The sequence below is a fragment of the Dendrobates tinctorius genome, unplaced genomic scaffold, assembly GCF_039654945.1.
Source record: "Dendrobates tinctorius isolate UK_male_01 unplaced genomic scaffold, ASM3965494v1 ptg000350l, whole genome shotgun sequence".
NCBI lineage: Eukaryota > Metazoa > Chordata > Amphibia > Anura > Dendrobatidae > Dendrobates > Dendrobates tinctorius.
Genome location: NW_027362016.1, coordinates 597,100 through 618,027, shown reverse-complemented (window position 1 = coordinate 618,027; position 20,928 = coordinate 597,100).

The window sequence follows — 20,928 nt, the reverse complement described above, 5'->3', positions numbered from 1 at the left end:
GGTAAGTCACAATTTGACTTGCTAGCCCAGGCATGGTATGTGAAAAGAGCTCCATGGAGTAATCTGTAGTGTGGCCTGCCGCATCCTTTACTTTTGGTAGGGGTGAAGGACACAAGGAAAAGTGTGGTTCCTGACCATGAACCTCCAATGATGACTCAGTGCTTTTATTTTTTGAAAGGTCAGAAGAGGAGGCCATAGAGCTGGAGGCTGTGTCAGCAATGTAAGCCAAAACTTGTTCCTGAAGCTCTGGCTTTAAAAGTGGTTTACCTACTCCCAGAAAAGGGAGCCTTCGATGCCTTTTGTAGCCAGACGATGATGCAGGCTCAACACCTCCTGCATTTGGTGCTATTTTTCTTTTGCCACTACCAGCAGATCCACCACCACCACCAACACCATCATTACCAGCTGGCAACCCCTGCCCACTTCCACGGCCTCTTCCAACACACTTCCTCATTTTTGGGAAAATGTACCCAAAATACCACCAGCAATGTGATACTGTAAAACAAGCTGCAATGTGTATATAGTATTGGGGAGAATTTGAATCTCCCTACAGACTTGAGGACACTGAACTATTATCTCAGGCCCAGTGTAGATTACACCTCAATATAACAGGCTGAAATTGGATGGTGTATAAAATGTCTGTATAGGACTGGGGAGAATTTGAATCTCCCAACAGACTTGAGGACACTGAACTATTATCTCAGGCCCAGTGTAGATTACACCTCAATATAACAGGCTGAAATTGGATGGTGTATAAAATGTCTATATAGGACTGGGGAGAATTTGAATCTCCCTACAGACTTGAGGACACTGAACTATTATCTCAGGCCCAGTGTAGATTACACCTCAATATAACAGGCTGAAATTGGATGGTGTATAAAATGTCTTTATAGGACTGGGGAGAATTTGAATCTCCCTACAGACTTGAGGACACTGAACTATTATCTCAGGCCCAGTGTAGATTACACCTCAATATAACAGGCTGAAATTGGATGGTTTATAAAATGTCTATATAGGACTGGGGAGAATTTGAATCTCCATACAGACTTGAAGACACTGAACTATTATCTCAGGCCCAGTGTAGATTACACCTCAATATAACAGGCTGAAATTGGATGGTGTATAAAATGTCTATATAGGACTGGGGAGAATTTGAATCTCCCTACAGACTTGAGGACACTGAACTATTATCTCAGGCCCAGTGTAGATTACACCTCAATATAACAGGCTGAAATTGGATGGTGTATAAAATGTCTGTATAGGACTGGGGATAATTTGAATCTCCCTACAGACTTGAGGACACTGAACTATTTATCTCAGACCCAGTGTAGATTACACCTCAATATAACAGGCTGAAATTGGATGGTACATAAAATGTCTATATAGGACTGGGGAGAATTTGAATCTCCCTAGAGATTTTAGCAAGCTGACAATGATGCTCTCTGTCCCACATATGGCAGCAGGCAGCCTAATAAGCAGGACTGCTGCACACAAAAGTGTGGAAAAATGAACGCTTGGTAACTTTGCAAAAAAGAGGAAGAAAAGTATTTTTGCTTTTAAAAAAGCAGTTTGCACAGCAGTGTGAAAACAGCAATGCAACTATCAGGGAGCCTTATAATGCAGCCTAATAACCAACAGAGCTGAATGCACCAAAATATAGCCTCCCCTTGCACTGCACACTAACTGGTGTGTTGTACAGGCAAAATCGCTAGCAGCAGAAGCAGTTTTCTGTATCTTCTTCCCTGCCTAACGCTCTCCCTACAGAATCAGCAGCTGCAGCAGCTCTCTCCCTATTCTGAGAGAAGCAGAAGTAAGATGGCAGTCGGCGTGCACGCCATTTTATAGCCCCTGTGACGCCACACAAAGCAAGCCAATCACTTGCATGCCCTTCTCAAAGATGGTGGTGACCGCTGCCTATGTCATCGCGTTGCCCACAGTGTGCGTCCTCCATCATTGCCTGAAAAAGGGCGCTGGAAGCATCTTTTGAAACGTGACTTTGGCGCCATGGTCACCGACCTCGTGGCCGACCTCACGCTATGGTTGGGTTTCATTTCATGAAACCCGACTTTTGCGAAAGTCGGCGACTTTTGAAATTGATCGACCTGTTTCGCTCAACTCTAGTCCCAACATTGAAAACAAATAAGTCTCCTCACTAGGGAATCCCTGTACTAGTCTGGACTCCTCTCGTCCCCATCTTCCATCTCTCTGCACTTGGACTGTTTAGGCAGAGGGCGTACAGACGTGATGTCATCATGCTCTCTGACCAGAATGTCACTGTCAGGAAACGCGGAAGACGTCATGGCGGTGGAGCAGGGAGAGGTAAATGTTTCAACTTTGCAAGTGCTGGGATCCTGAGCAAGCAGGGGGGCCCACTTGTTGGCGATGGCACTGGCACAGGGCCCCTCATAGTACGGCGGTGTGTCTGATGGCGGGTGGGCGCAGAGACACTTTTGCGTACTATGAGGGGCCTTGTGCCAGTGCCGTCGCCCATTAGTATGCCCCCCCACCTGCTCAAGGAACCTGCACTTTCATCTGCACCTTCCTCTTTGTCACAGTGTAAGGTGGTAGAGTATGCGGGAAGGGGAACCTGAGTTTCATCAGGGTCAGATTCTAGCTGTGTAGAGTGCGAGGGGAATGTAGTGGTCTGGGTCAATATACCAGCAGAATCATCTAGCAGTGGCTGGGCATCAGTGCACTTGTGGCTCCCCCAAGAGTACGGTCGCCACAGTGGCATTACCTTCCTCCTAGGGAGTGTGATGTCATGCTTTGGAGCAACGAAGGATCTCTCTAGCAGTTAAACCAACACACAACACAGTTCCCACTCCAGGCCAGCAGGGAGACCTCTGAACCTGACTGCTGAGGAGCTGCTCTCTGTGGTCGGGAGGAGGTAAGTTAGGGCAGTCTGTGAAGGGAAGGGGAAGTGTGTGGACTAGTGTCGAGCATTCCGATACTGCAAATATCGAGTATCGGCCGATATTCACTGTATCGGAGTTCCGATACCGAGTTCTGATATTTTTACAATATCGAATGCCGGAATCGGAAGTTCCCATAATGCAATGAGCCAGTTGTGTTAGCCATGTTAACTAATGGCATGGCTGTGATTGGCTGCTGAAATGATGTCATCATGATGCGCGGTCTGTGTGGGCCTGCCGGGGGTCTGTACGGGCCTGCCGGGGGTCTGTGCGGGCTGCCGGGGGTCTGTGCAGGCCTGCCGGGGGTCTGTGTGGGCTGCCGGGGGTCTGTGCGGGCCTGCTGGGGGTCTGTGCGGGCTGCCGGCGGTCTGTGCGGGCCTGCCAGGGGTCTGTGCTGGCTGCCGGGGGTCTGTGCGGGCCTGCCGGGGGTCAGTGCGGGCCTGCCGGGGGTCTTTACGGGCCTGCCGGGGGTCTGTGCGGGCTGCCGGGGGTCTGTGCGGGCCGGCCGGGGTCTGTACCGGCTGCCGGGGTCTGTGCGGGCCTGACGGGGGTCTGTGCGGGCCTGCCAGGGGTTGTGTGTGTGTGCAGGCATCGTCCGATGGGACAAGTCCCATCGGGCTATGCCTGCTACAATGACAGTCATTGACACATTAGCCAATGATGGGACAGTAGTAGTCCCATCATCCGGCTAATGTGTTGAATGTAAAAAAAAAAAAAAACATACATACTTCATACTTACTACATACATACTACATATATACAACATTCATACAACATACCAGCAGATCCACCACCACCACCAACACCATCATTACCAGCTGGCAACCCCCGCCCACTTCCACGGCCTCTTCCAACACACTTCCTCATTTTTGGGAAAATGTACCCAAAATACCACCAGCAATATGATACTGTAAAACAAGCTGCAATGTGTATATAGTATTGGGGAGAATTTGAATCTCCCTACAGACTTGAGGACACTGAACTATTATCTCAGGCCCAGTGTAGATTACACCTCAATATAACAGGCTGAAATTGGATGGTGTATAAAATGTCTGTATAGGACTGGGGAGAATTTGAATCTCCCTACAGACTTGAGGACACTGAACTATTATCTCAGGCCCAGTGTAGATTACACCTCAATATAACAGGCTGAAATTGGATGGTGTATAAAATGTCTGTATAGGACTGGGGAGAATTTGAATCTCCCTACAGACTTGAGGACACTGAACTATTATCTCAGGCCCAGTGTAGATTACACCTCAATATAACAGGCTGAAATTGGATGGTTTATAAAATGTCTATATAGGACTGGGGAGAATTTGAATCTCCATACAGACTTGAAGACACTGAACTATTATCTCAGGCCCAGTGTAGATTACACCTCAATATAACAGGCTGAAATTGGATGGTGTATAAAATGTCTGTATAGGACTGGGGAGAAGTTGAATCTCCCAACAGACTTGAGGACACTGAACTATTATCTCAGGCCCAGTGTAAATTACACCTCAATATAACAGGCTGAAATTGGATGGTGTATAAAATGTCTGTATAGGACTGGGGAGAATTTGAATCTCCCTACAGACTTGAGGACACTGAACTATTATCTCAGGCCCAGTGTAGATTACACCTCAATATAACAGGCTGAAATTGGATGGTGTATAAAATGTCTATATAGGACTGGGGATAATTTGAATCTCCCTACAGACTTGAGGACACTGAACTATTATCTCAGGCCCAGTGTAGATTACACCTCAATATAACAGGCTGAAATTGGATGGTGTATAAAATGTCTGTATAGGACTGGGGATAATTTGAATCTCCCTACAGACTTGAGGACACTGAACTATTTATCTCAGACCCAGTGTAGATTACACCTCAATATAACAGGCTGAAATTGGATGGTACATAAAATGTCTATATACGACTGGGGAGAATTTGAATCTCCCTAGAGATTTTAGCAAGCTGACAATGATGCTCTCAGTCCCACGTATGGCAGCAGGCAGCCTAATAAGCAGGACTGCTGCACACAAAAGTGTGGAAAAATGAACGCTTGGTAACTTTGCAAAAAAGAGGAAGAAAAGTATTTTTGCTTTTAAAAAAGCAGTTTGCACAGCAGTGTGAAAACAGCAATGCAGCTATCAGGGAGCCTTATAAGGCAGCCTAATAACCAACAGAGCTGAATGCACCAAAATATAGCCTCCCCTTGCACTGCACACTAACTGGTGTGTTGTACAGGCAAAATCGCTAGCAGCAGAAGCAGTTTTCTGTATCTTCTTCCCTGCGTAACGCTCTCCCTACAGAATCAGCAGCTGCAGCAGCTCTCTCCCTATTCTGAGAGAAGCAGAAGTAAGATGGCAGTCCATTTTATAGCCCCTGTGACGCCACACAAAGCAAGCCAATCACTTGCATGCCCTTCTCAAAGATGGTGGTGACCGCTGCCTATGTCATCGCGTTGCCCACAGTGTGCGTCCTCCATCATTGCCTGAAAAAGGGCGCTGGAAGCATCTTTTGAAACGTGACTTTGGCGCCATGGTCACCGACCTCGTGGCCGACCTCACGCTATGGTCGGGTTTCATTTCATGAAACCCGACTTTTGCGAAAGTCGGCGACTTTTGAAATTGATCGACCTGTTTCGCTCAACTCTAGTCCCAACATTGAAAACAAATAAGTCTCCTGACTAGGGAATCCCTGTACTAGTCTGGACTCCTCTCGTCCCCATCTTCCATCTCTCTGCACTTGGACTGTTTAGGCAGAGGGCGTACAGACGTGATGTCATCATGCTCTCTGACCAGAATGTCACAGTCAGGAAACGCGGAAGACGTCATGGCGGTGGAGCAGGGAGAGGTAAGTGTTTCAACTTTGCAAGTGCTGGGATCCTGAGCAAGCAGGGGGGCCCACTTGTTGGCGATGGCACTGGCACAGGGCCCCTCATAGTACGGCGGTGTGTCTGATGGCGGGTGGGCGCAGACACTTTTGCGTACTATGAGGGGCCCTGTGCCAGTGCCGTCGCCCATTAGTATGCCCCCCCACCTGCTCAAGGAACCTGCACTTTCATCTGCACCTTCCTCTTTGTCACAGTGTAAGGTGGTAGAGTATGCGGGAAGGGGAACCTGAGTTTCATCAGGGTCAGATTCTAGCTGTGTAGAGTGCGAGGGGAATGTAGTGGTCTGGGTCAATATACCAGCAGAATCATCTAGCAGTGGCTGGGCATCAGTGCACTTGTGGCTCCCCCAAGAGTACGGTCACCACAGTGGCATTACCTTCCTCCTAGGGAGTGTGATGTCATGCTTTGGAGCAACGAAGGATCTCTCTAGCAGTTAAACCAACACACAACACAGTTCCCTCTCCAGGCCAGCAGGGAGACCTCTGAACCTGACTGCTGAGGAGCTGCTCTCTGTGGTCGGGAGGAGGTAAGTTAGGGCAGTCTGTGAAGGGAAGGGGAAGTGTGTGGACTAGTGTCGAGCATTCCGATACTGCAAATATCGAGTATCGGCCGATATTCGCTGTATCGGAGTTCCGATACCGAGTTCTGATATTTTTACAATATCGAATGCCGGAATCGGAAGTTCCCATAATGCAATGAGCCAGTTGTGTTAGCCATGTTAACTAATGGCATGGCTGTGATTGGCTGCTGAAATGATGTCATCATGATGCGCGGTCTGTGTGGGCCTGCCGGGGGTCTGTACGGGCCTGCCGGGGGTCTGTGCGGGCTGCCGGGGGTCTGTGCGGGCTGCCGGGGGTCTGTGCGGGCCTGCCGGGGGTCTGTGCGGGCTGCCGGGGGTCTGTAAGGGCCTGCTGGGGGTCTGTGCGGGCTGCCGGCGGTCTGTGCGGGCCTGCCAGGGGTCTGTGCTGGCTGCCGGGGGTCTGTGCGGGCCTGCCGGGGGTCTGTGCGGGCTGCCGGGGGTCTGTACGGGCCTGCCGGGGGTCTGTGCGGGCTGCCGGGGGTCTGTGCGGGCCGGCCGGGGTCTGTACCGGCTGCCGGGGTCTGTGCGGGCCTGACGGGGATCTGTGCGGGCCTGCCAGGGGTTGTGTGTGTGTGCAGGCATCGTCCGATGGGACAAGTCCCATCGGGCTATGCCTGCTACAATGACAGTCATTGACACATTAGCCAATGATGGGACAGTAGTAGTCCCATCATCCGGCTAATGTGTTGAATGTGAAAAAAAAAAAAACATACATACTTCATACTTACTACATACATACTACATATATTCAACATTCATACAACATACATACATACTACATACATACTTCATATATACTACATTCATACAACATACATACATACTACACACATACTACATATATACTACATTCATACAGCATACATACATACTACATAATACATACATACTACATATATACTACATTCATACAACATACATACATACTACATATATACTATATTCATACAACATACTGTACATACATACATACTACATACATACTACATACATACTACTTATATACTACATTCATACAACATACATACATACATACTACATACATACTACATATATACTACATTCATACAACATACTTACATACTACATACATACTACATATATACTACATTCATACTACATACATACATACTACCTTCATACTACATATATACTACATTCATACAACATATATACATACATACTACATACTTACTACACACATACAACATACATACAACATGCTACATACATACAACATACATACTACATACATACCACATGCATGCAACATGCATACTACATATGTACTACATGCATGCAACATACATATATACTACATGCATGCAACATACATACATACTACATATATACCACATGCATGCAACATGCATACTACATATATACTACATATAGTATGTATGTATGTTGTATGAATGTAGTATATATGTAGTAAGTATGTAGTATGCATGTATGTTGTATGAATGTAGTATATATGTAGTATGTATGTAGTATGTATGTATGTTGTATGAATGTAGTATATATGAAGTATGTATATAGTATGTAGTATGTATGTTGTATGAATGTAGTATATATGAAGTATGTATATAGTATGTAGTATGTATGTATGTATGTTGTATGAATGTTGTATATATGTAGTATGTATGTAGTATGTATGTTTTTTTTACATTCAACACATTAGCCGGATGATGGGACTACTACTGTCCCATCATTGGCTAATGTGTTGAATGTAAAAAAAAAACAAAAACATACATACTACATACATACTACATATATCTCCCCCTCTTTTTTCTTGATATTGGTTTTGTGGCTGACCACCACTGTAGCCGTGCGCGCTGGGTCATGTACGCCATTCTTTCTGTTTTCTCAGTGATTGATCTAGGCTGCTGTTCACATTAAACGGCAGCCCTGCCCTGCCCTAGGCTTTATTTGATTACGCACCTGTATCTGGGCCTGGCTCGTCCTTTATCATGTGGTGCTGGACAGGCAGTGTGGAGGTTGGACCTGAAATGTCTGCATGGACCTGGCTAATCTTTATCTGCGCTTGTCCTCTCTGGTGCCATAGGAGCGATTCTGAAATGCTTGAGGTACAGTGTGCATGTAATGAGGTCTTGCTTTTATACATTTAGGAGGCCGTAATGGCACAGCGAATATAAAAAACGTAGAGTAGGACTCCCCATACGAGACTGCCTTGACGTGGCGGGGTAGCTCAAACAATTGATCAATTTTTTGCTAAATGTCTCATTTTTGAATACAGATTGAAACCTATGTGTGTTTTCACACTTCTTGTATTACGTTCTGACCACAAGCAGCGCTGGCTTCTCCCCCTCTTTTTTCTTAATAACGGGAGGTAGGTATCTTTCCGCACTGTATTCCTCCGCCACTGTAAAAAAATAGTCCCTAGTCTCACTTTTGGCCTTGCTGTGTGAGAAAGGTCCCACGCAGCTTTTGCCATAAAGTGAGACCAGTGAACTATAGTAACTTCTCAGTGATGCACTGCAGGAGATCGTCGTGGCACACTCGTGGATTTCTGCGGATCAGGAGTTATATTGGTTGTTATTTTAATATTTTTTACAGTGAGATGACACTGGCTTCGGGGATCAAAGTGACAAGTGATGGTGAGTATGTACTCTATGTTATATGTACTGTATGTCTATATGTATGTATTGTATGAATGTATTGTATGTAGTATATATGTATGTTGCATGCATGTAGTATATATGTAGTATGCATGTTGCATGCATGTGGTATATATGTAGTATGTATGTATGTTGCATGCATGTGGTATATATGTATGTTGCATGCATGTAGTATATATGTTGTATATATGTAGTATGCATGTTGCATGCATGTAGTATATATGTTGTATGTATGTATGTTGCATGCATGTAGTATATATGTGGTATATATGTAGTATGCATGTTGCATGCATGTGGTATATATGTAGTATGTATGTTGCATGCATGTAGTATATATGTAGTATGTATGCTTTCTTTTTTTTTACATTCAACACATTAGCCGGATGATGGGACTACTACTGTTGTTGTCTTTTAGTCCAATCGGACGATGCCTGCACACACACACAACCCCCGGCAGGCCCGCACAGACCCCCGGCAGGCCCGCACAGACCCCCGGCAGGCCCGCACAGACCCCCCGCAGGCCCGCACAGACCCCCCGCAGGCCCGCACAGACCCCCGGCAGGCCCGTACAGACCCCCGGCAGGCCCGCACAGACCCCCGGCAGCCCACACAGACCCCTAGCAGGCCCGCACAGTCCCCCGGCAGCCCGGACAGACCCCCGGCAGGCCCGTACAGACCCCCGGCAGGCCCGCACAGACCCCCGGCAGGCCCATACAGAACCCCGGCAGGCCCGCACAGACCCCCCGGCAGCCCACACAGACCCCTAGCAGGCCCGCACAGTCCCCCGGCAGCCGCACAGACCCCCGACAGGCCCGTACAGACCCCTGGCAGGCCCGCACAGACCCCTGGCAGGCCCGCACAGACCCCCGGCAGGCCCGTACAGACCCCGGCAGGCCCGCACAGACCCCCGGCAGCCCACACAGACCCCTAGCAGGCCCGCACAGTCCCCCGGCAGCCCGGACAGACCCCCGGCAGCCCACACAGCCCCCCGGCAGGCCCGCACAGACGCCCGAGAGGCCCGTACAGACCCCGCCCGCACACACACACACACGCACAGTCTCCGCCCACGCACCGCCCACACTCTTCTCCCCTCCCAAACTGGATGTGCAAGGAAAGAAAGGGCTTATTTTCATTCCGATATTTGTGCCCCATTGACTTGCATGGGTTTCCGGTATCGGAATCGGCGATACCCGATATTTTTGGGGTATCGGTCCAATCCAATCCGATCCGATAATTCCCGATATCGGAAGGTATCGCCCAACACTGGTGTGGACGTGAGAAGGTTAGCTGGAGGATGAGCAGAGTTAAGGCTCACTCCTAGCTGGAGTGCATGGTCGGGATTCCGGTCTCCGAGTTTGTAGGGACACTGACGGTCCTGCAGCAGAAACCGGAGGAAGTAGCAGCTGTAAATGCTCTGTTCCCAACTAAGGCTCGGAGGCCCCAGCAGCGACGTGTGTGAGCCAGAAAGAAAAGGCTATGGTTGCCTGTCATACGAGAAAGTTCCAAAAGAGAGTCAACAGGGGGAACTTCAGTGAACTCAGTACTGCGAGTACCTCAGATAAGCGCTAGAACGGAGGCCACACTACCTATCTGCAGAGAAAGAATTCCAAATTTGCTTCCAGGCTGACCAACTACTTCTCCATCTGTACTCTGGGTCCTGGACAGCACTTACCAAGTACAGGTAAAGGAACTGCACAACTGTGTCTGTCATCTTTCTCCTGCACCTGGCCCATGGCTCTGCTACATCCTGCACTTCACACCATCTACCAACTCTTTCATCTGCCCTGCGACTACGGCCCTACCTGTGCAGGGCTTCTACATCTTAGCTGCACCACAACATCTGTCCCAGAGAAGCGACACTGCAGGTCAATGTGATCAGAAACAACAGGTGGCATCATGTATCATTCATCTATAAACATTATTCACCCCTTTGCATGGACGCCCAGGGCTATGGAACGGGTCATCACCATCAACATGACACATCCCTCTGAGACACCGGCCCGGTACCGATTAACCCCACTGCCCTGGCTGGCCACCCACACTCCATGTCAGATTAATCTTGGACTGGGGAATTCACGATTTGACTTGATAACCCAGGCATGGTATGATAGAAAGAGCTACATGGACTAATGTGAAGTGTGGCTTGCTGCAACATTCACTTTTGGTGGGGGTGAAGGACACAAGGAAAGGTGTTCTTCCTGACCAGGAGCCAGCACTTGACGACTCAGTTCTTGCATTTTTTTAAACTTTAGAAGAGGAGGGCATATTTGCTGGAGTCTGTTTCGGCAATGTAAGCCAAAACCAGTTCCTGATGCTCCGGCTTTAAAAGCGGTTAACCTACTCCCAGAGAAGGTAGCCTTCCAGGCGTTCCGGAGCCAGACCATGACGCAGGCTCAACACCTCCTGCCTTAGCTGCTATTGTGTTTTTGCCACTACCAGCAGATGCACCACCACCATCAGCACCAGCTGGCTCCCCCACGCCCACGTCCGCGGCCTCTTCCACCAAACTTCAAAATGTTGCAGATCATGAACGCAAAATAACATCAGATATATGGTACTATATCAGAAGTGTACAGCTCTATACAGTCAAAGGATGATTGTCAATCTCCCTATATATGCCATCAGTCACACAGAGACGCTCAAAGGCTCAGTATGGATTAGACAAGAATATAAAAAGTAGAAAAAGTGTACAGTATCATTAGATAGGAGGTATATATAGTATAGTTTAAACATTCTAAATCTCCGTAGATATTTCAGGAGGCAGAGACAGATGCTCTCAGGCTCAGTATGGATTACAACACAATATAAAAAGCCGTAAAACGGTAATGGATCTGAAGAGTACAGCTGTACACAGTGTAGGGGTCATTGTTGTCAATCTTGGTATTTATTTTCACAGTCAGAAAATAACTCTCACTTTGGATTAGACCAGAATATAAAAAGCAGTAAATGGGTAATGTATCACAAGCGTAGAGCTGTATACCCTAGTGTTGGGGTAATTATTAAATGTACATCTAAATTGCAGGAGTAACCCACAGACTGTCACATGCTCAGGATGGATCACACCACAATATAACAAGAAGATCCGCAAGAAATAATCACACATGTGGGACAATGTACCAGGTGTCAATGCTACACTTAGAGTGGTGGGTGGAGGAGGACTTCCTGGCAGAAAGGGTACAGTATCACCAGATACCAGGTATATATAGCATAGTTTAACCATTAAAAATGTACGTCTATATATTCAGGAGTAGTGTTGAGCCACCCTGCTAGTGTTCCAGTTCGTTTTGGTTCAACGAACACGAGGCAAGTTCGTCAAATGTTTGTCGAACGTTCGACGAACAACGTCGAACACCATTGAAAACAATGGCAGGCAAACACAAACACATACAAACACATAGAAAACAATTACAAAACACCTTAAAAGGTGTCCCAAAGCAGACAAAATGCTCAGAATACAAAAATAACATATGGAAAACAGCAACTACATATAGAAAAGAGGTGGAGGAGTAAAAGGAGGAGGAGGAGACACAGATATAGTCATGTCATGCCCTTATGAAGTCAAGAAAGGCTGGAATAAAAATGTAAAATACCAAAAAACAGTAAAAATCTGAAATCGAAGACGATCATATACCGTCGGACTTCCCACCATAAATTAGGCCAACTGCTGATCGTGCGGCGTTATTCCCACGAACCTCCGAACAGCGTCCATGAAGACAAAGTGTTTGGTTTCCGGGGGCAGTATGGTTGCAAAGCTGAACCTTAAAGGAATGTCCAGAAGGGCACCACCAGGAGTGGAGCCTGCGGCTTAATTCAACTCCACCCGGGAAACCTCAACCATGCCAGCTACAGAAAAGATTGACAGATTGCAAGCTTTGTTGATTCTGTGGGTGGTGGTGGATGTCCGTTTTTAGTTGTGCTAGCGATTTGCAGCTTAATTCCGTTAACGAATGAGACTCCAGCATGCCCCCGCGGTACGCGTCAAGCTTACTAGAGGGACACACGAGGCTCTTGCACGCGAGATCGATCAACAACAGGTTTGTCATGCCCTTACATGTCAGGGCTACACTGAAAGGTCCTGTGTGTGTCGCTTACAGGTGCAGATAACCCGCTGAACCCGGTTAGTGATGGTGATCTGGGATTCCAATTCTTCCCCGCGAACGAGGATTTCCCAGTAAGTGCAGGTCAACCGGAATTCCGGAATTAGGCCTAACCGGCATTCCAGAAAAAATGAAAAAATTAAGTGTCCAAACCACAGGTGCTGTAGCTTGCTTAACAGCTGGGCTCCTCTGCTGAGTAGCACGCAGTTCTTACATAAACAGGCGGCACAGCTTGGTTCACTGGTGGGCTCCTCTGCTGAGTAGCAGACATTGCTACAAGGCCCAAAAGGATTTTCTGGACAACATGCGGTAAAAAATAATTAGAAACAAACACGGTTTAGCTCCATGACAGGTGTACTACACCGCTTGCTACCACACACCGCTACTATGTCATGAAACAGTCTATTAACATTGAAAACCATTATTAATGTGAAAATGAAGTTACGCTTTTGGTGAACGAACCGTTCTCGAACGGAACCTCGAACAGCCGAATTTTAAGCAGTGTTCGAGTTCGACGAACAGCTCAAACACCGCCCAAAACAGCTGGAATTTTAACTTGGCGAACAGGTCGACTCGAACACCGCTCATCTCTAATCAGGAGGCAGACTCAGACGTTCTCAGGCCCAGTATGGATTCAACAAGATTGTAGAAAGTTGAGAAAGGGTGCAGTATCACCCGATAACAGGTATATATGTAGCACAGTTTACACATGAAAAACATATGTCTATATATCAGGAGGCAGACTCAGAGGGTCTCAGGCCCAGTATGGATTTGACGTGATTGTATAAAGTTGAGAAAGGGTACAGTATCAACGGATAACAGGTATAAATGTAGCATAGTGTACACCTGAAAAACCTATGTCTATATATCAGGAGGCAGACTCAGAGGGTCTCAGGCCCGGTTTGGATTTGACGTGATTGTACAAAGTTGAGAAAGGGTACAGTATCACCAGATAACAGGTATATATAGCATAGTTTAAACATTAAAAACCTATGTCTATATATCAGGAGGCAGACTCAGATGGTTTCAGGCCCAGTATGGATTCGACATGATTGTAGAAAGTTGAGAAAGGGTACAGTATCACTGGATAGCAGGTATATACTGTATAGCATAGTTTAAACATTAAAAATCTGCGTGTAAGTTTCCAGAGTCCGACAAAGACACTCACAGCCTCAGTGTGGATTAGACAAGACTCTAAAAAGTAGAAAAAGGGTTATGTATTCGAAGCGTACACCAGTATACACTGTTGGGGTATTTTTCAATCTTCATATATATTTCAGTCTCAGTAAGACAGTCCAGATTCTCCACAAGAGGAAACAAGAAGGATACAAGTACAGACGGAAAGTCGACTGATTGCAGAAATTTTAGAATTACTAATCACGGTAAAAACTCCCAGGAGAATTCTCAGAGGCAATGCTGACCCTCAATTACTTTGTCTGGGCAGACAGTGAAAACAGTTCTTGTGAAGACAGGTTTGCTGTATCGCAGTACCGTGGAACCCATCACCGTTACTCATTTCTATCAAATTGTGATCACAAGGACAGATGTAGACATTGTCCTCACTACCTATCATGATCTGTCAGGTAACTTTGGAGTGCAAAAGACACAAGCCACAGGCCGTAGGCGATTCTATTGGATTGGCATGAGAGGACACATTTAAAAATGTGGGCAGGAATGTCACACGTCTGTGAGTCGGAAAACCGTGAAAGCTGATGATAAACCTCCACTGCATCTCATTGTGAGTCGACGTCCATAACAAATGGAAGCCATTGATCATCATATGTCTTAACCATCATCTATCAGTTAACCAAATTTGTAGTGGCAGTCCCAGTGAAGTATTTAACAGGCCAGACTACACAGTGGTGGAGCAGGGAGAGGTAAGTATTGCAAGTGCTGGTGCCCTGAGCAAGCAGGGGGGCCCACTCATGGGCGGCGGTACTGGCACAGGGCCCCTCATAGTACGCCGGTGTGTCTGACGGGTGTGCACCCCCACCGTCAGAGACGCTTGATTCTAGTATGAGGTACCTTTGTGCCAATGCCGTTGCCAAAGAGTGTGCCCACCCACCTGTCCAGGGCAACAGCACTCGCACGGGTGCGTGCACCAGGTGGTGACCCCGGCCCTGTGGGGGGAGGCAGCCCAGTTAGGGAGGTGAAAAAAATGGCATATGTTGATGTTGGACATTTAGCAGCTGCAAATGGAGTAATTGGAGAAGTTCGTGGAAGAGGAGGACAAAATCCAGCCATTTTTCTGGCAACCTACGTGTCAGCAGGGGAGGATGGGACAAAATCCTTTGAAACCCATGCATGGTTCATTTTAATGAAGGTTAGATCATCAACATTTTGGGTCGACAGACGGGTCCTTTTTTCTGTCAGGATTGATCCAGCAGCACTGAAGACTCGTTCAGATAACACACTAGCAGCAGGGCAAGGAAGCTCCTGTAAGGCATATTGTGCCAATTCAGGCCAGGTGTCCAGTTTACTGGCCCAATAGTCAAAGGGGAATGACCGGTGAGGGAGAACATCGATATGGGAGGAGAAGTAGTTTGTTACCATAGTTGACAACTGCTGTCTCCTGTCACTTTCAATCGATGCAGTATTACCAGTCGTGTGAGCGGTACTTGAAAAATCAGTCCACAACATGGTCATGAAACCCCTGTGTCCAACCCAACTTCGGCTGTGTGCACCACGAACACCTCTTCCATGTTGCCCCCTACGGCTCGATGGAAAAACATCACTGCTGCTGTGCTGGGAATGCCTCAAACAAACCGTTTACCAGAGTTGCTTGTTTGTTAGCCAATATAAGCTCTAGGTTCTCCTGTGGCATGATGTTTTGGAATTTGCCTTTATAGCGTGGATCCAGGATGCTGGCCAACCAGTAGTCGTCATCGTTCATAATTTTGGCAACGCGGGGTCCCTTTTTAGGATCTGCAAGGCATAATCAGACATGTGGGCCAATGTTCCAGGTGTCAATGATGCACTGCAAGTGCTGGGTGGAGGAGCACTTTCTGGCAAATCAACATCCCTCCAGTCACGCACAAACCCTGTACCTGACCTTGCCATGCCAACATTTTCTCTTGCCCCACGAGAAGCATCCTCCTCCCCTAAAAAATCATCCCCATCATCATCCTTCTCCTCTTCCTCTTCTTCCTCCACCTCATCCACGAGACTTCCCTGAGCAGATAATGGCTGACTGTCATCAAGGCTTCCCTCCTCCTCTTCCTCCTCGGCTGCAGACGCCTGCTCCTTAATGTGCGTCAAAGTTTGCATGAGCAGACACATAAGTGGGATGCTCCTGCTTATGATGGCGTCGTCTGCGCTTACCAGCCGTGTGCATTCCTCAAAACACTGAAGGACTTTACAGAGGTCTTTCAGCTTTGACCACTGCACAACAGACAACTCCATGTCTGCCTGCAAACTGCCTGCCCGTATATCCTCCCACAAATGAATTACAGCCTGCCTCTGTTCGCACAGCCTCTGAACCATGTGCAGGGTGGCATTCCACCTTGTTGCAACGTCGCTAATTAGGCGGTGCTTGGGAAGGTGGAGCAATCACTGCAGCTTCTGCATACGACTGGAGTATACGTGCGACCGGCGGATGTGCAAGCACAGTCTTCGCACCTTATGGAGCAGGGGTGTTAACTCCGGATAATTATTGAGGAAGCACTGCACCACCAGGATCAAAGTGTGAGCCAGGCAAGGTATGTGTCTGAGTTTTGAAAGGGCTATGGCTGCCACAAAATTCCGGCCGTTATCACTAACTAGAAAATAGGGGGGGAAGCCAGCACTGCTTAAGGTTAGAACGCATAAATTGGAGTGCATATGCACATAATGTCTAGCTGTATTCAAAAATGAGATATTTAGCGAAAAAATTGATCAATTCAATTGAGCCACCCCGCCGCGCCAAGGCAATCTCATATGGGGGGTCCTACTCTATATATTTTTAATAAATGCTGTGCCATTACGGCCTCCTAAATACATTTAGAGCATGACCACATCAAGTGCAATCTGTACCTGAACATTACTGGATCGCTCCCATGAAGCCAGATGAAGCAAGTGCAGATGAAGGCCAACCAGGTCTGAACACAGACATATCAGGAATGGCCTCCACACATTGCCTGACCAGCAAACATAGATGAAGGGCGATGTTGGTCCAGACACAGGTGCACAATTAAATAAAGCTTGGGGCAGGGTGGGGCTGCCGTGTGTGTGCACAGCAGCCTAATCCATCACAATGAACACAGAAAAATTATGGCGGACATAACCAAGCGTGCACGGCAACAGTGGTGGTGAGCCACAAACCAACAACAAGAAAATAGGGGGGGAAGCCAGCACTGCTTAAGGTTAGAACGCATAAATTGGAGTGCATATGCACATAATGTCTAGCTGTATTCAAAAATGAGATATTTAGCAAAAAAATTGATCAATTCAATTGAGCCACCCCGCCGCGCCAAGGCAATCTCATATGGGGGGTCCTACTCTATATATTTTTAATAAATGCTGTGCCATTACGGCCTCCTAAATACATTTAGAGCATGACCACATCAAGTGCAATCTGTACCTGAACATTACTGGATCGCTCCCATGAAGCCAGATGAAGCAAGTGCAGATGAAGGCCAACCAGGTCTGAACACAGACATATCAGGAATGGCCTCCACACATTGCCTGACCAGCAAACATAGATGAAGGGCGATGTTGGTCCAGACACAGGTGCACAATTAAATAAAGCTTGGGGCAGGGTGGGGCTGCCGTGTGTGTGCACAGCAGCCTAATCCATCACAATGAACACAGAAAAATTATGGCGGACATAACCAAGCGTGCACGGCAACAGTGGTGGTGAGCCTTAAGCAGTGCTGGCTTCCCCCCCTATTTTCTTGTTATCACTAACTACCTTGCCTGCCTCAAAATGTAGACTGCCCAGCCATGACTCAGTTTGTCGCTGCAAGTAGTCGGCCAGTACCTCCACGGTGTGTCTGTTGTCGCCCAAACACATCATCTTCAACACAGCCTGCTGACGCTTACCACTAGCTGTTCGATAGTGGGACAACTCGTGTGCAACACTGGCAGCTGCGGATGGAGTGCTCGTGCGACTGCGCTCTGTGGACGAGCTTTCGCTTCAAGAGGAGGAGCAGGGTCGAACGCCTACAGCCAACTGTTTCCTATACCGTGGGCTAGGCAGCACTGTCCCACCGCCGCTGTCCCCTGTGGACCCTGCATCCACCACATTAACCCAGTGCACAGTGATGGACACGTAACGGCCCTGGCCATGCCTACTGGACCATGCATCTGTTGTGAGGTGCACCTTTCCGCTCACTGATTGCTTAAGTGCATGGACAATGCGGTCTTTCACATGCACGTGGAGGGCTGGGATGGCTTTTCGCGACAAGAAGTGCCGACTGGGTATGTCATAGCATGGTACTGCGTAGGCCATGAGCTTGCGGAAAACTTTGCTTTGAACCAACCGGTAGGGCATCATCTCTAACGAGATTAGTTTGGTAATGTGGGCATTCAAAGCCAGTGTACGCGGATGAGAGGATAAGTACTTTCTTGTCCTACTCAGTGTCTCTGGTAGGGTGAGCTGGACTTGAGAGCTGCATATGGTGGAACTAGTGGTGGACATGGCGGACTGAGAGAGGGTTGGTGATGGTGTTGGTGGTGTTGCTGATGGCCTAGATTCAGTCTTTCGTAGCAATAACATTGTGATTCCATGACTGCTTTGCCCTTGCGATGACACCTCGACATTTGCTGCTGGCGGTGTGCTAACTGGTGGGCTTACAGTGGGAGAAGTGATGTAGCGTTGCTGACTACCTTCATTCGGAGCAGGTTCACATGTGGTACATGAGGTTTGGTAGTCCGTCCACGCTTGCAAGTGCATGGTGGTTAAATGTCTAAGCATGCAACTGGTATTCAAATTTATCAGATTTTTCCCTCGGCTAAAGGTCTTTGCGCACTTCTTACAGATAACTTTTGCCTGATCATTAGGATTTTGTTCAAAAAAGTGCCACACTGCACTCTTCCTACTATGGAAGACTTTTTGAGACCTTGCACGCTGTGCTAATTTGACCGTCTGGCCAAGCTGTCCTGCAACTCTTTTGGTTTTTGTAACACGTTTTTGGACTGCTACGGTCATGCCAGATAACAGCTGTTCCGATGTCGTTGCCTGCTGCGGATCCTCCTCCTCCTCTTCTGAGCTATTGGCAGCGGCACCCTCTTCCCCCAATGGATGCCAATCTGGGTCAACAACTGGGTCATCCATCACCTCCTCTTCAATTTCATGTGCACCTTCCTCTGTGTCACCGTGTAAGGTGGTATAGTATGCGGGAAGGGGCACCTGAGTTTCATCAAGGTCTGATTCTGCCTCAGTACACTGCGAGGACAATGTAGTGCTCTGAGTGAATGTACCAGCAGAAAAATCTAGCAGTGGCTGTGCATCAGTGCTCTCCATGTCTGATTCATCTTGGACAGGGGAATTCACGATTTGACTTGCTAACCCAGGCATGGTATGTGAAAAGAGCTCCATTGAGTAATCGGTAGTGTGGCCTGCCACATCCTTCAATTTTGGTAGGGGTGAAGGACACAAGGAAAGGTGTTCCTGACCAGGAGCCTCCACTGACGACTCAGTGCTTTTATTTTTTGCAACTTCAGAAAAGGAGGCGATAGAGCTGGAGGCTGTGTCAGCAATGTAAGCCAAAACTTGTTCCTGAAGCTTCGGCTTTAAAAGTGGTTTACCTACTCCCAGAAAAGAGAGCCTTCGAGGCCTTGTGGAGCCAGATGATGATGCAGGCTCAACACCTCCTGCCTTAGGTGCTATTGTGCTTTTGCCACTACCAACAGATGCAACACCACCACCATCGGGACCCCCGCCCACTTCCATGGCGTCTTCCACCATACTTCCTCATTTTTGTGAAAATGTACCCAAAATAACACCAGCTATATGGTACTGTAAAACAAGGTAGAAGGTGTATCTACTATTGGTGAGAAATTGAATCTCACTATAGATTTGAGGATGCAGAACTATTGTCTCAGGCCCAGGAGTGATTACACCTCTATGTAACAGGCTGAAATTGGATGGTGTATGACAAGGTGGAGGGTGTCTATAGGATTGGTGAGAATTTGAATCTCACTATAGATTTGAGGACGCTGAACTATTGTCTCAGACCCAGGAGAGATTACACCTCAAAGTAATAGGCTGAAATTGGATGGTGTATGACAAGGTGGAGGGTGTCTATAGGATTGGTGAGAATTTGAATCTCACTATAGATTTGAGAACGCTGAACTATTGTCTCAGGCCCAGGAGAGATTACACCTCAATGTAACAGGCTGAAATTGGATGGTGTATGACAAGGTGGAGAGTGTCTATAGGATTGGTGAGTATTTGAATCTCACTGTAGATTTTAGGACGCTGAACTATTGTCTCAAGCCCAGGAGAGATTACACCTCAATGTGACAGGCTGAAACTGGATGCTGGAAGACAAGATGGAGGGTGTCTATAGGATTGGTGAGAATTTGGATCTCACTAGAGATTTGAGGACGCTGACAATGATGCTCTCAGTCCAAGTATGGACGCAGGCAGCCTAATAAGAAGGACTGCTGCACACACAAAAGGGTGGAAAAATGACCGCTTGGTAACTGTGCAGAAAAGAGGAAGAAAAGTATTTTTGCTTTTAAAAAGCAGTTTGCACAGCAGTGTGCAAACAGCAATGCAGCTATCAGGGAGCCTTATAAGGCAGCCTAATAACCAACAGAGCTGATGCACAAAAAGAGCCTCCCCTGTCACTGCACACAAAGTGTTGTGTTGTAAGTGGAAATCGCTAACAGC